The sequence below is a fragment of the Rosa chinensis genome, chromosome 1, assembly GCF_002994745.2.
Source record: "Rosa chinensis cultivar Old Blush chromosome 1, RchiOBHm-V2, whole genome shotgun sequence".
In the NCBI taxonomy this organism is placed as follows: Eukaryota; Viridiplantae; Streptophyta; class Magnoliopsida; order Rosales; family Rosaceae; genus Rosa; species Rosa chinensis.
In genome coordinates this window covers 46,374,321-46,394,481 of record NC_037088.1, presented here as the reverse complement: position 1 = coordinate 46,394,481, position 20,161 = coordinate 46,374,321, and the positions used below count along the sequence as shown (strand labels likewise).

The 20,161-nt window shown below is 40.4% G+C and overlaps 1 long non-coding RNA gene across 2 annotated transcripts; it reads left to right on the top strand.

Annotated features, from left to right (window-relative positions):
• Positions 1 to 2,979: 2,979 nt before the first annotated feature.
• Positions 2,980 to 4,876, top strand: LOC112189215. Of its 2 annotated transcripts, XR_005805383.1 has the most exons (5): positions 2,980 to 3,155; positions 3,237 to 3,328; positions 3,421 to 3,451; positions 4,272 to 4,360; positions 4,451 to 4,876. It is a non-coding gene; the product is annotated as an uncharacterized LOC112189215 (long non-coding RNA). The 2 variants fall into 2 exon arrangements; XR_002931783.2 differs by having other exon boundaries at positions 4,272 to 4,876.
• Positions 4,877 to 20,161: the final 15,285 nt, after the last annotated feature.

Here is a 20,161-nt window from a genome sequence, read left to right as displayed (position 1 = left end):
ATCAATCTAATTACGCACATTAGCTATGTCTGAGTGGACATGCAAATGTGGGTACAAACAACGTCTAGGATATATGATCCTATACTTGAACAAATAACTTACAGGCTGTACTCGCCATTTTGACTGCCTATATATCCCTTATGGAAACTTCTACTGCTAAGTTCTCACACCTCATATCTTATCTTTTTACCAATTTACCTTCTCGATTCCAATTGTAGAAACCATGCAGAATAGATTATAGGCCAGCCAACCTTCTGCCCAGCCACATAGGTCAACCCTCCAACGTCAAGACGTTCATGTCCCCATTCTTTCCCTTGTACGACCACACATTAGCCAAACACCACGCATTCATGGTTGTGGGCTTGTGGCCAGAAGGTGGCCAATACAGTGCAATGTGGCTAAACGGGGCACAACCTTGGAGGTCAGCCCTTCGACTCCTAGACATGCATAACTCCGTTCTTTCCCTCAGACCACCGCACATTCATGAGCGTGGGCTCGGGGTCAGAAAGAGACCAAAGCACTGCAGTCTATGTGACCAAACAAGACACAACGTTTGCACCTGCAGTGAGAATAGCTCTCATGAGCGTCAGCTCGTGGCCAAAAGGAGGGCAATAACACACTGCGGACAATGTAGCCAAATGGGACACAACTTTCGCACCTGCAGTCAGAACAGGTCTTGATTTTTTCATTTTATTCAAGTTCTGGTGTTTTTTTGTTCTTCAAAATTAGTTCCAGACCCTTGTTGAAGAGATAAAAGAGCAAGACAGGTTCATTTGAGCATGTTGTACATCAATCAACATGTTAAATAGAGTCATATCACTCACATGGCATAGATTCATAGCAGTTGATGAAATGAGATATGTTGCCCATGTTTGAAATGGATTGTTTGTCAATAATGTTAATACCTTGCTGCCAAATTGCAACATTTTTTTCTTCTGTAATTTACAATGTACTACGAGAAATACTACTCATACTCTCATAGCAGCTTCTATTGAAGTTTGAATTTTCTTCTACACTATCAAGCTTTCTTTTTTGGTTGAGAGTTGTAATATATGAGATTTGGCAAATGGTTTTTTTTTAATTAAGAGCACAGCTTTCATTAAACATGCTCAAGGGAGCCTTGTACAATCATGTTAGAGTACATCAGTGATGCATTCCGGTGGTTGATCAAACCATACACTAGCATGAGTAGCCTTAAAACCTACTGTTGCTAATCGATGTGCAACTCCATTAGAGGTTCTAGAAGTATGTCTAATTTGTACTCCTGCCAGTTGACTCCAGACTTGATGTATATCATCTATAATTCCTCCATTTGCTAGAAGACTATGATCCTGACACTGTATTTCAGAAAAGGCCTCAAGGCAATCATTGTATACCATTACATCATGTTCTTGGAGGGAGTGGAGCAAATCCAAGCCTTCTCTTAGTGCCAGCAACTCGCATTGCTTTGGGGAAGTAGTATGGGGTATAGGCCTCATGAAAGCAGCCTTGCAAAGTCCGTTGGCATCTTGCAGCACTCCACCAATGCCTCCTTGAGAATGATTTGGGAGAAAAGCTGCATCGACATTTAAGGTACGGCGCTTTTCTGCAGCGGGTGTCCACCTATTCTGTCTCGGTGCAGATGGTTTTTTATCAACACCATGTACTTTCTGAAAGTCTTCCGGCCAAGCAAAACTGCTTAGAATCAGGTCTGGAGTAGTTTGGATTTTGTTTTGCCACAAACAATTGTTCTGGTTTCTCCATAGCGCCCATATAATCATGAGGAGTTTCTCAAATACATCATACTTTAGTTGCATAGCTCTTTCCAACATCCATTCTTTAAAATCAAGAGAATCTAGAATATTGCCTTATAGGTTAAAAGGAGGAGCAAATAAAATGCTTTCTACAAGAGGGCACTTACAAAAAGTACAAGTGTGAGACTGACTCAACTTTAGAGTTACAAAGTAGGCAGTTTACCTCCCCGCCCTTGAGTAATAGCCACTTCTTGTTGGTAGCAAGTTATTGCATGCCCGCCATATGCAAATATGGACTTTGCCCGGAACCTTTGCCTTCCACAACTTTCTCCAAAGTTCCTTGAAAGGGTCACCATTTGCAGTGGAAGTTAAAACATTTGGAAGGACTTGTTATCTAGCTATCCAATATGCAGACTTGACGGAATAATAACCTCTTTTCTCCAGGCTCCAAATAAGTTTATCCGGGCAAGTTCTTCTACTTAAAGGTATACTCAAAATCCTGGCAGCAATATGTGATGGAAAGAGAGCATTTAATGAGGCTGGAATCCATTGCCTAGTATCCTCATTAATCAAGTCTTCTACAAACTGCATCTCGGTGTTTGGAGGCTTGTGAATCAAGAAAGGTGATGTCACTGGAAGCCACTTATCAGTCCATATATGCACCTGCTTTCCATCTCTAATTTTCCATTGCACTCCTGCTCTTAGAACTACCCTACCATTCAAGATGCTCCTCCAAGAGAAGGATGGAGAGTCTCCCACTTTCGCTTCCCAAAAGGAGCAATGTGGGAAATATCTTGCTCTGTATAACCGAGCAATCAACGACTGGGGTTTTGAGACTGTTGAGCAAAAATTGTAAATAAAATGTACTCAACACAATCTCACTCTATTTCATTAATGGAAATAGAGTTTTTATTATGTTAAGTTCATACCCATTCGAGATAAAAAGTATCCCTTAATTACAATCACATGTGTTAAGGGAAGACCCTTTGATTCCAAATACAAAGACAAAAATTCCACGGAGAGGAATGTGTTTGTTTGATTTTGTGGCTGCACCCAGAGTGTTTATTAGGCTGCCTACGTATCCCAGAAGGGATCAAGCCACTCGTAGTTCAGATTTTTGGGAAGGTTTGGATGCTTCGATGGGTAAATGACCCAGCTTATCTATCTATTAGACAAAATGAGCTCCAAAAAAAAAAAATATATATATATATATATATATGGTAGACGTCTTCTCTAACTTGGATGATTAGATAAGCTTCATATCCCTTTGAGAATATCTCTGGTGTGGCCATCAGCTTAGGATAGAGGTTGAATTGGAAATGGAGATTAATTCAGTCAGCCCATCTCGGAGACGAAGTCTCCATGTCCGGCCCTTATATATAAAGGGGGTCCCAGTCTTGATTGTGCACCTCACTCAACTGGGTAATGACTTCTTCTTCTTGAGCTTCTTTGGTTCGAAGAGAGATCTTTCTAACAATTAATTTGCTTGTTTTCATTTACCAGCACTCTATCCAAAGTTCAGGGCATTTCTGGAGTTTGCATAAGACCACTTACTTTGCTAGGATTGCATTTTGTGCTTCTCTTCCGAGCACTTGGTGAGTACTAGGATGGGCATTGTGACTTATTGTCCTGTAGCTACTACATGAATTTCGAGTGCTTAATTAACAATCTTGTTCTTTGTGTGCAGGAACAACAAACTGATCGTGGCTTCTCAAAAGGTGAGTCAGCGTTCAATCCTGCATTTCCATCGCTTCATGAAAAATGCAAAGCTTGGTTGCTTCTTATCATTCTTTATGTGCCACGAATGCCTCTTGATTTTTTGTCTTTAGCTCCCATTTGTGAACAAAGATGCAGCCCACCATAGTTGAATAATTGTGCTATTAATTATATGTGAGTTTTTGTCTTCATCTGTATTGTATATTGATCAGCTTTCCACACAAGATAAGATCACAAAGAGGTGAGCTTGCTGCTGCAACGCCACCGCTTTGATCTTTGTTTATTTTATATCAAGGCTCAAAGTTCAAATGCTTTCTCAACACCAGCGCTTGTCTTCTTCTTCTTTATTGCTTCAAACTTGTCTACCATGATAAATTATTGTATGCCTTAATATGCAGGTGACAACTCAAGCCACACATTAATCATCAAGGTAGATTAGTAGCCTTGCATTATGCTTTGAATATTGCTTTTGTTTTCTTTTGATTGAGAAGAGTCCACGTAATAGGCACTGGTGTTGAACTTGCATGTCATGAGAACTTGCAGCAACGAGCAACCTTTCTTGCTCAGCTTTTATATATCTATTTTTGTGGTTCTGCAAGGCACCTGGAGATAGCCATGTTCTTTGTCATCTAGTTTTCATTCAAAAAGAACAAAGTTGCAGCACACACATACTGACAACTATGGCTTCAAAGATTACTTTGTCATGAATGTCATCTTTTTCTTCCCTTTTTTAGACTGAGGAATTGAACATGATGAATCATTTTTGTAGCCATTCTTTATACTCTCCTTTTGATAGAGTCTTTATATATGTACATGTTGTAGGTGCAAGTGAAGGCAGGGACTTTGACAGCTAGTGCAGGCAGGAACTTTGACAGCAAAAGCCAAATCATCGCTAGGATTTGGTGGACAAGGTGAGTCCAAAGTTATCATAGAGAAGTGGGAAAGCTTCTACCTCACAGCTTGGTCTCAAGTCTCTGATTTATTTCCTCCTTGCTTGCAAGTTGCTAGAAGTACTTCCAAGAGAACATCAAGGGTGAGCGTTCCTCTCCAGACACGAATTTTGAAGATTTGTGTGGTTTGTCCTGCTTGGTCAATTCTTTGTTCGGCTTGTTTGCAAGGCCATATGTCTTTATCACAGTTAACAAAAGGCAGAAAGCAGGAGACTTTTGTAGGGACTGTTGTTGACTTTCAGAACAGATGACATGACACTCTACCGATTGGTCATATACTCGTTGATACACATGTATTGTATACGAGATTGTGTTTGAGCCCAAAATAAATATTTTTCCCGACATGGGGGACTCGACGAAATCTAGGCCAATATTCGGTGGCCCAAGCTATTTATTTCCGACAAGTTCGGAATATATTGTTTAGAGGCCAAATAAGGCCTACTTGGAGATCAAGCAATCGTGAGGCAAATCGTGATATTCATGGATTTACTAGTAATTATCAAGAGATGTGATGATTAATGGTGGTTTGCTTGGTTGTCAAGACTGTGCAAAACGGGAGCATAAAATATACAGGCTGTGTGTATGGCCGAGATTACGCGAGCGCGAGCAAGATGGGTTGATATATAATTGCCCATGCAATTAAGGTGGACATGGAATAAGGGAAGCCATGCAATTAATCATGCTTAATAGCAATCATCAATGCCCATGCAATTAAGGTGGACATGGAATAAGGGAAGCCATGCAATTAATCATGCTTAATAGCAATCATCAAGGAATATAGTTATATATATATATATTGCATGGATGGCTGGACGTACAACATAGAAGGACATAATTATATATCCTTATTAGTTGTAACCATATATATATATATATATATATATATATAAGAAGTGCGCGGAGGATCATATAGTATATATGGTGGGTATATACAATTAAACATGGCAGACAAGTTGTCCTCTTCTACTTCGAGGTAGTCCACGGCTCCACGCAATTAAGTCCAATAGTGGACCAATTAAGCAGAAAATCAAGGGCCTCCCACATACGTGGCAATCAGGGAATGAAGTTGGATGTACGTTAAATGGAAGGGACACCATCACCTCTTAATTGCAATAATATATATATATTCTTTCTGATTTGCATGCCGCCGCGAGCTACAAGAGTCCTCGCGAAGATATATATCAATATAGGATACGTACATATCCTACCACTGCATCCAAGAGGAAGATTACGTCTGAGACTCTAAGAGGCAATTAATCTCTGCCTATATTCTAGCGGTGACAGAGGCTAATAATATTAATTATCGCCTATGATAATATCAGAATTGTTAAGAGTTTTGATTTGATTCAAGGCCAATAACTGTGGCCTAAAAAATAGTATTTCATTCATATTTGGAAGGAGAATCTGCAGCAGCCTATATATAGGGGCTGAAGACGATACAGAAAAAGACCTCTCTCTCTAATCAATCAATCCCAGCGATTGCAAAGCCTCCCCGGAGCAAACCCTCAACCTTGTTGAAACCCGGTGACCGCCCGCCAGTCCTAGTCTCCTCGCGAGCCGACTGTCAGCCTCACCAGATCAACCCGGCGACCGTACTTCCAGTCCCAGTCTCCCCAGGAGCCGACTGCAAGCACAACCGCCACTGTTACTTCCAGCGAAGCAAGGGTAACGCCCTCGCAACCCAGCGAAGCTAAAGTCACGCTTTAGCAAACCCGTGCTTCTTTCAACTTCCCAGTGATTGCTCTGCTTAGTCTGCAACACTAAGTATCGATTCGGTGAACGCAAAGAGACCACAACCAAAGCCCTTATCCAGTAAGGCAGAAAGTCCTTTTCCGAAAGGCAAGAAAAGAACCCTGTGACGAGGTTGGTGCTCTCCTCGTCCACAGCGCTTGAAGAAGAAGTCAGGTCATGGGACTACCCCAACTACTGCACCCCGCGGTGCTGGCACGCCTGCGCAACCACTCGCCCAAAAGAGACTGTTTGCACACCAGCTGGTTTTGGAGCCAAACATTTTGGCACGCCCAGTGGGACAAAGCTAGAGTCTTTTGTATTCACCATCATTGGGATGCCAGAGGAAAATCTTTACCAAAGGAGATTCCTAAAGTGAAAAGATGGCCAATGTTGCCACCAATGACGACACTACGACAGAAGAGGCTTTTGTTTCGAAGCCTATCCCGGAAGGAGCGACCATTGAGGAAACACTCGCGATCCTCATGGAGAATGTCGAGAATCATCTCAAGAAGATGAAAACTGAGCTTGCCAGGGAAACCGCGAAGGCGAATCGACTCACACGCGAAATGGACGAGAATGCTCAGAAAGCTAAAGAGCTCGAGCAAAGGAAACAGCGCGATCGAGAAGCTGAACAACGCAATCGAGAGCTTACCCAGTGGAGGAAACAGGAAGACCAAGAGTGGGCAAGACAATATCAGCATATCCTGGATTGTATAGCGACCTCGCGCAAGGGAGATTCCAGCTTGACTACTCAAGTCGGTTCACAGCAAGGCGAATTGGAAAGCCAAAAATCTTCGCGCGAAGAGGTTGTTTCTGAGGTTGAATTGCCTACAGATGGCAATAAACCTAAATGCCTCATTGATGAGTCACGGCCTTACATAGAGGCTTTGCATGGAGAAGATGGTCAACAAGATTGTTCCTCTGACAATATAATTGTTTCAGAACAAATATATGATTTCTCCACTGATCAAGCCAAATACGTGGCTGTTAATCAGATGCATGGGGGGCATGATATTGTCCAGGTTCACCCCCTTAGTAATCAGAAGCAGCTGTATGATCAATTTAATTATGGTTATGCTGCTGGACGTCATCATGACCAGGGTAATCAAAGCCACAATCAACTTAATTATGAATTAAGTTGTTATATGGCTGCTGGACGTCCTCATCATGCAGAAGGTCAAGAGTGTGGTCCCCTTAATTATCAATTAAGGCATGGGCCACTTGATTATCAATTATGTTTTGGTCTTGAGAAGCCAATATGTGGCTTTGTTAATCAATTCAATTTGAAGATCTTCATATATGTTTCAAGGCCAGTCAGTGGCTTTGAAATTTGTAAAGAAGGATTCGGTGACCCCAAGTGCAGTCTTGACACAGAGCCAATCTATGATGAATATGATGATAATTATAATTTAATTATTGGTTCCAAAAATCATATGCAGCGGTTCAAATCCCGTGAACAAGTGGTCAAATACAGTAGCCAATCTGTGGCTTATTCTGAAGACACCATGTTCTATGACATGGTAGTTGGCGACAAAGCCGATCTTGGGACATCATCATCTCCAAAATTGCAATTGAGGATCTCGCTTCGTCAACCAACAAAGATACTTGGGGGGCAATACTCCTTCTACGAGCCAAATTTCGTCCAAGTTTTTAACGCGAAGTATCTTTGTTGCTTGCCTACAAGCTCTTACAAGAAGGATTTTCATGCTATAAATTTTAATACGTCGGAGGTTGGAGTGAAGCATAGATGGCCTCCCCCGTGGCCTTCTAGAGGTTAGCCAAACGCACTGATGCTAGCTTCTTTATTTGCTTTTAATTTTTAGTTTGCATCTTTCTTTAAAAAAAATAAAAAAATAAAAAAAATAGAAAAAGAGAGTTATGCGGCGCATAAGCAAGTGGCTGCCGCGAAGAGATGGCCGCGAGAGCGAGTGGCTGTGAGCAAGTGACCGCTAAGCAAGAGATGGTCGCGAGCGAAAGCAGATGACCGCGAAGACTGGCAGCAAGCGAGCGGCCGCGAAGAGATGGCCGCTAAGCGAGATGGTCGCGAGGACATCAGAGGCTGCGAAGCAAAATCTAGCAAGGAACACTTCGCAAGCACTGATCAAGTGAAGCGAGCGCTCGCAAGGAACATTGTCTCAAGAAGCAGAGCTCGCTGAATACAGGTGGCCTGTGCCTCGCCAGCGAGGTTCGATCCGGCGAAGCACTGCGCCAGAAATTTCCAACAAGCTATGCTCTAGCTGAGGTGAATTTGATCTATAGGGCCAGCGATTCGTCTTTAATGGACAGTATGCCAGTACAGTGGCAGAAGTCGAGACAGAGACAAGAGAAAGGGAGTTTCTCAATGCCATAGCAGCTTCAGAGAGAGAGTTATAATCCCGTCGGTGAGGAAAGTAGCAGATTGATATCCAGGGGACTCCATGTCCAGGCAAGATTAATCCACAGCTCCCACTGCGGCTGCGAGGAATCAAGCACAATCTCCAGGAAGTAACTTTTGTTTCATTGTTTGTACATTGTCTGGTGGTAAATTAATCTCCTGTGGGTTATTCAGTTGAGGTTTCGTCCAAAATCTGCGAATCTGAACTATGCATATATAGTGTTTGATGGAATGCCTGAGAGAGATTCAGCTTCATGGGCTTCTACGATTGCGGGGTATGCGATGCAGCGCCTAGCTGGAGGTGCATCAGAGTTGTTGGGTTGATAAAATTGTAGAACGCGGCACTCGTTTTCAATGCAGTTAAGCATGGTAGCAGCTAATTGTTTCTTCTCACCAAGGCAGAATTCTGAATTGCAACGAGGCGATGGAAAATATCTTTCCCAAGTATAGCAGCGATGGTATCATTGTGGTCGGGTTATAAACATCAAGTGTCTACAGAGAGCCTGTACAAGAGAAATATATGGTTCTCCTTTACGGGCATTCCTGAAAGTTTGGGGACTATGCAATGAAATGATCAAGATTGTATACTGGGGGGCAACACGAAATTCTGCAGTCTGCAATCTTCCGAAAGCAGGGGAGGGATTTCAAAGTTCTGTGCCATGATTTTAGTCAAGACTTGTTTGAAGCGTTTAGTGTCACTGGGGCCAAGACCTGTGGCCTTAAATTTTTCCATGTTTTACTTCTTAAGTGGCAGAACTTGGTTTATGCCAGAAAGTGTGGGACTAAGGCTTACCAAAAGTTTTAAGTTCTGCAAGGGACAATGCCAGAGATGATTGTATTGCCTTGCTGTTACTATAAAGTTCGAAAGCATTTTTCCATTAAAATGTCGGTATTGAAAACTCCTGCCAACATGGAAGTCTCACATGAAGTCTGCCTTTTTTGGCCAGCAAACCAGTTCCCAGGTTTTTTGTATCTGTTGCTCCATATTATATATGTTCTTTGTTATGGCTTGTCTAAATATAGTTGGGTATTATGCATACTTGGTATGTTACTGGGAGGAAATAACAAAGCCTGTGAAGAAGACATTGCCAGATGATCACGTTGGGAATTAGACCAGTCTTCACGTTTTCCATGCACTTTAATGCTGATGTGAGGCGAGTACATCGCAGCTTGTGGCCTGAGCATAAAATCATGTTGCTAGAAGAAAGTGTTTTCTCACTTTCTTTGGAAGGAGGCCTAAGTGATATAGCCCAGTATATTCAAATCCAAGCTTGGGGTTTTTAAATATATTTGGTGATTCACAGTTGTCCAAGAAGTCTAGTTTTTGCCTTGGAAATATTATACATAAACTAATAAGTGGCCTAGTTTGAGGCTGCTGCACGTCATGAGCCAGTTTAGCTAGACATGATGCTAGCTCCATTTGATCGCTGCATGTTCTGTGCATGGCTATTCATGGTTGATGAGTCTTCAATGCAAGACCACGTCACAACAGCTAGCATGGTTCTGTGCATGTCTTGGTTTGATTAACAAAGGACAGAGTTGGAGGTGCAATTTCCTATTGCCAAGTATTACCACAAATTGCGGTGAGCATTACATGGCTAAAATGCATGGGGGGCATCGTGTCGCTATCAAGACAGTATGCAACAATTCTCACGGCAGTGGCGAAATCAGAAGTCGTTTTTTTTAAGCAACTTAGAGCCAGCGAAGGGGCTTTGATTAATATTCGCCTGCAGTCCAGCAAAGTTGAATATTGAACGGTTCGTGAAGGAAATTTCTACTTTTTTGCCTTACATCTCACTTTGTGGTCGTTGACTCTAGTTGCAGCGAGGAGAACCGGGCCAATTCCCGGTGAAGGTTTGCTATCGAGGACTGAGCTCGCGAACCAAAACTACCATGGAAAGTTCTTGTGGCCTAAGTTTATTTGGAGATTACTTTATTAACTAAGCCAGCATGTGGTTGAAGTTGATAATTAATTATGTTACATGGTCTCCATCCTATCTTGAAGATTGCATTTGAAGCGGTGAGGAGATGGTGCATTCTGACAGTGTATATGTTAATCGTATAGCCAACATGGTGGCTTATATTAATAGTGTATGATGTTGCTACAGAGGATATGTGGGTTCATTGTTCACATATATAATTAAGAAGGAGCATGTGGCCGTGTAGTAAGAGTGGCCATGCATGCATTGTGATTCGTAATTGAAGCCATATGTGTCCCTCTACCTTGGCATAATTATCAACACCTACCGGCCTAAAAGCATCAAGGAGCAGGATGCTGACACCCACTCTTCATTGAAAGTTTGGTCATTGCGAAGAGTGCAGAAAGGACAATTAATTATAGTAGGAAGTTCGCGAGCGTTCATAGCCGAAGCTCATTCTCATCACCGCGAAGGGTCGCGAGTAGTTTGAAGACTTCACGAGGCAGAGAGTAAATGCAACAAGTAAAAATACTTCGCGAAGAACTTGCATCAAGTTTTTCATCCAAGTTGATGATACTTTCTGAAGCAATTCGAGAATTTATGGCGAGTACTTCATCTTTGCTTTTCATTTAAGCCAACTACAGTGGCTGTAGAACAACTTTATTGCAAGACTAGTGCTGATTCAAGACCTCTTCAGTCAAGACGGGGAACTTTGACTTCGAGGTCTGGGGGGCAATGTTTGAGCCCAAAATAAATATTTTTCCCGACATGGGGGACTCGACGAAATCTAGGCCAATATTCGGTGGCCCAAGCTATTTATTTCCGACAAGTTCGGAATATATTGTTTAGAGGCCAAATAAGGCCTACTTGGAGATCAAGCAATCGTGAGGCAAATCGTGATATTCATGGATTTACTAGTAATTATCAAGAGATGTGATGATTAATGGTGGTTTGCTTGGTTGTCAAGACTGTGCAAAACGGGAGCATAAAATATACAGGCTATGTGTATGGCCGAGATTACGCGAGCGCGAGCAAGATGGGTTGATATATAATTGCCCATGCAATTAAGGTGGACATGGAATAAGGGAAGCCATGCAATTAATCATGCTTAATAGCAATCATCAAGGAATATAGTTATATATATATATATATATATATATAACTATATATATATATATATAACTATATATATATTGCATGGATGGCTGGACGTACAACATAGAAGGACATAATTATATATCCTTATTAGTTGTAACCATATATATATATATATATATATATATATAAGAAGTGCGCGGAGGATCATATAGTATATATGATGGGTATATACAATTAAACATGGCAGACAAGTTGTCCTCTTCTACTTCGAGGTAGTCCACGGCTCCACGCAATTAAGTCCGATAGTGGACCAATTAAGCAGAAAATCAAGGGCCTCCCACATACGTGGCAATCAGGGAATGAAGTTGGATGTACGTCAAATGGAAGGGACACCATCACCTCTTAATTGCAATAATATATATATATATATATATATATATTCTTTCTGATTTGCATGCCGCCGCGAGCTACAAGAGTCCTCGCGAAAATATATATCAATATAGGATACGTACATATCCTACCACTGCATCCAAGAGGAAGATTACGTCTGAGACTCTAAGAGGCAATTAATCTCTGTCTATATTCTAGCGGTGACAGAGGCTAATAATATTAATTATCGCCTATGATAATATCAGAATTGTTAAGAGTTTTGATTTGATTCAAGGCCAATAACTGTGGCCTAAAAAATAGTATTTCATTCATATTTGGAAGGAGAATCTGCAGCAGCCTATATATAGGGGCTGAAGACGATACAGAAAAAGACCTCTCTCTCTAATCAATCAATCCCAGCGATTGCAAAGCCTCCCCGGAGCAAACCCTCAACCTTGTTGAAACCCGGTGACCGCCCGCCAGTCCTAGTCTCCTCGCGAGCCGACTGTCAGCCTCACCAGATCAACCCGGTGACCGTACTTCCAGTCCCAGTCTCCCCAGGAGCCGACTGCAAGCACAACCGCCACTGTTACTTCCAGCGAAGCAAGGGTAACGCCCTCGCAACCCAGCGAAGCTAAAGTCACGCTTTAGCAAACCCGTGCTTCTTTCAACTTCCCAGTGATTGCTCTGCTTAGTCTGCAACACTAAGTATCGATTCGGTGAACGCAAAGAGACCACAACCAAAGCCCTTATCCAGTAAGGCAGAAAGTCCTTTTCCGAAAGGCAAGAAAAGAACCTTGTGACGAGGTTGGTGCTCTCCTCGTCCACAGCGCTTGAAGAAGAAGTCAGGTCACGGGACTACCCCAACGACTGCACCCCGCTGTGCTGGCACGCCTGCGCAACCACTCGCCCAAAAGAGACTGTTTGCACACCAGCTGGTTTTGGAGCCAAACAGATTGCAACCGCTCGGGGATCTCCATAGCTCCATGGTGACACAAGTAAAAGAGACACTGCAAAAAAAAAACAAGAAGTAGCACTGGTAGGTCAGAAGGTCAGAGAGGCCTCCACCTTTTAGCGTCTACTTGTTGGCTCCTCCTTCGAACAAAGTTGCTGAATTCTTCTTCTCTGCTTTGCAGCAGGGCTTCACCTTTTTCTTGATGTGTTTTCTGTGTCCTTCACTCTAGCACTATGCTTGCTTTTATAGAGTGTACCCAAGGATAAGATTGAGTCTTGAATTTGAATTTCAAATTACTTTATCTCATGGCAGGTCATGTATGGCAAATAAATTCTGTTGCATTCAGTTTGAAACGAACCCCACAAAATCTGTATAACATGATTTGAATTTGGACATGAATGCCTCCAACTTTGACAAACCTCTTGCTTTGACCACTATTTGAATTTGATAGCTATCTTGATATTGAAAGATATTCAAACTAGAAGAGATGTCGTAGCTTGTGACTGTTGCATTTTTGTCATTATTATTATCTTTTTTATATTTCAACAGAGACAAGTCCCCTGCCCTGTTTTGCAAGCATGGCAAGGTTATATGCATAGATGTTTTTAAAACCCATACCTCCTTACTTTGTCAGACACATTCTTTCCCAATTGCGCCAATGAATTTTCGTCTTGTCATCTGTATCATACCAGAAGAAAGACACACAAAGTTGATGGACATCATCACATAAACTTTTTGGCAAGAGATAGCAATTCATACATTGGCATTGTCTGTGCCACAGCCTTGATTAAGATCTCATTTCTTGCACAACTTAGAATCTTGGACTTCTAGTTAATTAATTTCTTTGTTGCTTTCTCTTTGATATACTCAAATATTGCGGTTTTGGATTTTCCAACCCGAAGCAGTAGTCCCAGATACCTGTCATGTTCTTCCACTCGCTGCACTTCAAGAATAGAAGCTAAAAGATGTTGTTGTTCCAATGGGACAGTCTTACTAAAAACTATGCTACTCTTTTGGTAATTAACTTTCCAACCAGAAGCTTTCTCATACACATTCAGAATGGCACGAAAGTTGTAACATTCATCTGAGTTGGCTATACCAAATAACAGGCTATCATCTGCAAAAAATAAGTGATGTAGAGTGAGGGCCTGAGGACACATAGTAAGACCCGCTATTACATTATTTTTCACGGCACTAGTAATTAGTGCGGAAAGCCCCTCAACACACAAGATGAATAGATACGTTGACAATGGGTCACGTTGCCTTATTCCCCTAGTAGGCATAATTCTGGAGGTGGGCAATCCTTGGAAGAGAATAGCATAGCTTACACTTGTGACACATTTCATGATCACTTCAATCCATTGTCTGCAAAAACCCAATTTTGTTAATATGGCCCTAATGAAAGACCACTCAAGGAGATCATAAGCTTTACTGATATCTAGCTTAAGAGAAAAGAAACCTGTCTCCTGACGTGCAGCTTTTGTAGCAACTAACGTGTTATCAGAAATTAATCTTCCCGGCAAGTATGCACTCTGTAAGGGGGAGATGATGTCCGATAAGCATTGTTTTAACCGATTTGCAACAACTTTTGAACTGATTCTGCAAATCACATTGCAGAGGGCAATAGGCTTGAAGTGAGATGCTTCCTTTGGGTCTTTTATTTTCTGTATAAGACACAAGTAAGTGAAGTTGGATTGCTCCTAGAACTCACCCTTATCCAAGGAATTTCTCACTGCATTACAGACATCAAAACCAACCACAATCCAGTACTTTTGGTAAAAAAAAAAAATGCAAACATACCATCAAGCCGGGGCTTTTGGATGGATGCATTTGGAAGAGTGCTCTTTTGATCTCATCCTCGAAGTATGGTTGCATAAGAAAGTCATTCATTTCAACCGTAACCTTTGGGGATCGATGTTGCTGCTGCCACAGTTTGTATAGCTTCAGTATCACAGCCCTTAGAAGTGAAGACACTCTTAAAATAGGTTTGCAGCAAGCCTTGAACTTCAGCCGATTTAGTAGCCTATTGCCCTTGTGAATCAATCAAACCTTTTATCAAGTTTTTGCTTCTTCGGTTACTAGCCCGACAATGAAAATATGCTAAATTCTGATCCCCATCCTTTAGCCAAGTAGCTTTAGCTCTTTGTCACCAGTATTTTTCCTATTGAGTTAAGAGTTGACTATGCTTGATATGTAGCTGTCTCTGCTCTTCATACTGCTCTAGTGAAAAGGGAGCTCTCATAATGTCATTAAGCTTTTCTTGGATGACACGTAATTCAGTTCTCTACTTGTCAAACTCTTGAACATGCCACTGCATGAGTTCATGACTAGTAGCCCTTATTTTCTGATCCAACTGCTGCAAGGCATTACCGGTCAGTGGTTGGTACCATCTCCTATGTATGATGCTTCTGCATTTAGGGTCTTCATGCCATATTTCCTCAAAACGGAACAATCGTTAGGATTTTCGTTGCTTGTGTTTCTCCGCATTTACTTCAATAAGTAACGAGCAGTGGTCTAATTCTGAGGGATCAAGAGTTATGACTCTACTATATGGGAACCAATAACGCCATTGAGAGTTCTGAAAACCTCGATCCAAACATTCCTTGGTGAACTTATTACACCAATTGAATCTGCTACCCACATAGCCTAAGTCAATGAGGCCACAACTTGCCATTGTTTATCTGTAAGCTGTCATTGGTGCTTGGGCTCTAGGAGATCCTCCAGACTTGTCAGCTTGCTACAAGATTTCATTGAAATCACCTGCCATTAACCAGGGTAGGTTGCAATCTTCCCTGGCTAGGGTTTGTATTAGAGACCACGTCTGAGTCCTATCTCTTCTTTTTACAATCCCGTAAATTCCTGTATACCTCCATTTTCTTGGTTCATCGTTCTTTCCTATAACCACGTCAATATGGTGCGCGGACTTAGATCGCAATTCAGCATGCGTGTCATCATTCCAGAGTGGAGCCAAAGCCTGGGATTCAAATTGGTGTGGGAAGCAGATGTTATCCTTGGAACCCAAACCCCTGGTTAGACGATCAGTCCTTTTTTGTAAGGCTTTCTAACAAGAAGATCAGGGAAGGTTTGCGGCCTGTACCAAGTTGATTAAGTCACTTTGAGTTTCCGTGTTTACTATTCCTCTATAGTTCCATACTATAATCTTTCCTTGCAACATAACTGCCAGTTAGCGGCTCTGATGCCAGAGCTTTTATGGCGACACAAGGTGGGCAGTGCCTTAGGGTTTTCGAACGATTTGGCAAATGGTTTATGTGATATGGATAGGCTAAAAAGGAATGTGAATTTTAGAATGTTTGGCATTGTGCGTTTGTCAAAAATTGAATCCCTTTTTGTCTGAAAATATAGTTTATATTGGTCCAAATTTGGCTCGTTTTGGTAAGTGTTTTAGTGCATCCTCAAATATTAGATTGTGCATGCATGGAAATTGATGTTTTTTAAATGATACCGAATGGTTTGTCAGCTGAATGGGCATGTAGATGTTCAAAAATCAGAAAATTTATATTGCTATTGTTGCCACATATTGAATATGGTTGATCCTGGTCTAGATGAAGCTAGAATCATCAAACAATGCAAATAAGGCTTTTGGAAACCCATAATTGCATATGGCTTATTGGGTCTAAAACTATGCATTATGGTTTTGGTAAGAGAAAGAAATGGAACAGTGTTGTATCAATCCAAGTTTTTTTGTTACTTTGTATCAATTCTTTCAGCTTAGTACAATTTAGAAGTTTTTTATTATTATTTTTATGGTCTAATTTTATTTTACCTCCTTGACCTTTACACCTTAAATCAATTTTGCCTCTACACTTCTAATTTCAACACATGTACCCTTATGCTCTCCAATTTAATCAATTTTGTCCAATTATTAATTTTTTCATCAATTATTTTGGGAATTGAAAATGTGGCTCTATTGGAATTCCTTGTAGGATGACGATTAACTAACGTGGAATTTAAAATTATAGCGTAAATGACATGAATCTCAAATAAACACAATAATTGGCAAAAAAGCTAAGGATTAGACTAGATTGATTGTTGGCAAGTACAGGGGCACTAGTGATGAAATTAAAAGTGTAAGGGCACTTATGATTTAGGATATAAAGGTCAGGGATGTAAATTGAAAATTGCCCTATTTTTATTCCATCCTAGAAATCACAGTATAGTGTTCATAGGCTAGCGCGCACCAATGTAATGGTGGGTCGCTGCCAGACGAAGAAAGCCTCACAAACCCTAAACCATGGTAGAGGCCCGAGCGGCGTGTAGTTGATCAGATAAAGGTAAAGGCTAAATATTGTTTAGTCCTTGAACTTTTACCTAAAAAACACTTCAGTCCTTCGCCTTCTAATTTCACACGTTTAGTCCTTGTACTCTTCAATTTTTGACCAAGATGTCCATTTCGTTACTCTACGTTCAAAATCTATGTTAAATGCCTGACCTGTCAATACCTTCTCCACTGAAATGTCTATTATACCCTCAAAACATTTTTATTTTTATTTTTTAATATATATATATATATATATTTATATATTCTCTGTTTATCTTTTCTTCCTCCTCCTCTCTCTCCTCCTTCACCGACTCAATATCGTGCCCTCTTCTTCCTCCTCTCTCTTCTTGTTGTCCTCTACGCCCAGATCAAAGGCCTCGCTCCGCCTCATACCCCTCTCTCCCAATCCCAAGCTTCTCTCTACCACACCATCCAAGCCATCCCCAAAGAGTTCAGCAGAAGCCCAGAGTCGAATCCCCACCACCGTCTTCATTCAGCCTTTCATGACGATGACGGTGACAAGTATAGCGGCCGCCGTGGGAGGTGGTGGAGGAGAGAATTGGGTGCATGTGCTAGCGCAGCATATCGTGAAGAGCCTGGGTTGTTGAATTTGACAAGTAAGCTATTGGATCTTCTCCATCTTTGATAACCAGCTGTCGAATTTGATGAGTATGATAAGTAACGAATCGAAAGTGGAAGACGACCAATTCGAGGCAGCAGAGAAGGTGATTTTCTGGTGGGGGGCGAATCACAAAGTGATGAGGAGCGCGGTGCCTTGGGAGGATTCGCCGAACAAGTCGGCGGAGTATTTGTTTGTCGTAGATGAGATCTTCAGACCACCATGGTCGTGGTACTAATTTTTCTATTCTGATCTGATTTTAAAATTGGGTTTGTGAAATTGTGATTGTGTAGATTCATAGATGAGAAGAGTGGGGAGATACTGAATCTAGTGTTTGTTTGGGCCGGTGAGGGCTCCGAGTTGAAGGGGGATGTTCTGATTACTTTCCAAGGTGAAGATGTTTACCTAGGTCGAATCATCTTCTCTTCGGCCTCGATTTCAGGTTTGATTGGAGCTCCAAACAGCTGCTCCACCGTGTGGTCCAGCTCTATTTCACCTCCTTACTGCCCATGGTGGCTCAGAGTTTAGGGCGGCGAGGTTTCAGATGAGAGAGATTTGAGGGGTTAAGACTTGAGAGAGGTCCAACTAATCGAGTAAGTGAAAAAAAAAAAAACAATAAAGAAAAAAGAATAAATGTAAAAAGAAAAAAGTGAGGGTAAAATAGACATTTTGATGGAGAGTAACAGAGATTTTGAACGGAGGGTAACGGAATGGACTTATTAGTCCAAAATTGAATACTACAAGAACTAAACGTGTGAAATTAGAAGGCGAATGACTAAAGTGTTTTTTAGGTAAAAGTTCAAGGACTAAACAGTATTTAGCCCTAAAGGTAAATATAGCAGAGAGTTTAGACACATAATAAGAATAAGATTTTTATTTATTTATTTATTATTATTATTTTAAAAAAAACAACTTTTTTTGGATGCAACGATATAGCCAATAAATAACTATTGTGGAGCTCAGTACCATTTGCTCTAGTGACATAAGTCTCCCCTTTATAAGTGGGAGGTCGTGAGTTCGACTCATGATAGATTAGTTGTTGTATTTGATAAAAAAAAAAAGATTAATTTCAGTTTACCCCCCTGAGGTTTGGGGGTGTCATCATTTCATCCTCTCTACTTTCAATTTTCAATTTTGAATTTTTACCCCCCAAACTTTTCAATTTCAATCAGCCGTGTCCAATTTCTCATATTCCGTCCAAATTTAACGTTAAGTCAGACCCTTGAGGGCTAAAATGGTCATTTCAACATAAAAAATAAATAAAAAATTCTTCTGTTTTTTCGTTTTTATTTTTTATTTTTTATTTTTATTTATTTTGTCTTCAACCTATACACCACAAGTTATAATAGGTTGATAAAAACAAAAAAATACTCTAGATAGTTGAAAGACGCTCCTTGGTCTACCATATTTGTGATATATCTCCAATAAAGTGAAGAATTTTAAGATATATCCCCAATAAAGTGAAGAAATATTTGTGTAAAATCATTTTTGGTTTAAGATATTTGTGATATATCTCCAATAAAGTGAAGAATTTTAAGATATATCCCCAATAAAGTGAAGAAATATCTGTACAAAATGATTTTACACTTTATCTGTAAATATCTGTATATCCCCAATAAAGTGAAGAAATATCTGTGTAAAATCATTTTTTACAGATATTTATTTATAGATAAAGTGTAAAATTATTTTTTACAGATATTTCTTCACTTTATTGGGGATATATCCTAAGATTCTTCACTTTATAGGAGATATATCACAAATATCGTAGCGAGCGGCTTTCAACTACCTGGAGTATTTTTTTTGTTTTTATAAACCTATTATAACTTGTGGTGTATAGGTTGAAGAAGAAAAAAATGAAGAAACAGAAAAAAAAAAAAAAAAAAAAAAAAAAAAAAAAAAAAAAACAGAAATTTTTTTTTTTTTTTTTTTTTTTATGTTGAAATAACCATTTTGGCCCTCAAGAGTTAGACTTAATGTCCAATTTGGTCACGGAATAAGAGAAATTGGTCACGGCTGATTGAAATTGGAAAGTTTTGGGGGTAAAAATTCAAAATTGAAAGTATAGGGGGTGAAATGATGACACCCCCAAATCTCAGGGGGCTAAACTGAAATTAATAAAATAAAATAAAAAAACAACTATTATGGAAGAATATATATTGTTTAACTAAATGGTTTTTTAATGAGAATATCAAGAATAGGCCTCATTTGATATTTTTAGTTCCGTTTGACAAAATATGGCGAGCATGTCAACAGTTGGTGACAACTTGAAAGAAAAAACCTTCCTAAAAATAGTGGGAAAATGAGCTAAGGTTACACATAAAATAGAATTGACAAAAATGTGGACCAATAATTTGATGTTATTGATGTGTCCTGTCCAATGCATTATGATCATTTGAAATATTTTACGTGGCGGACACA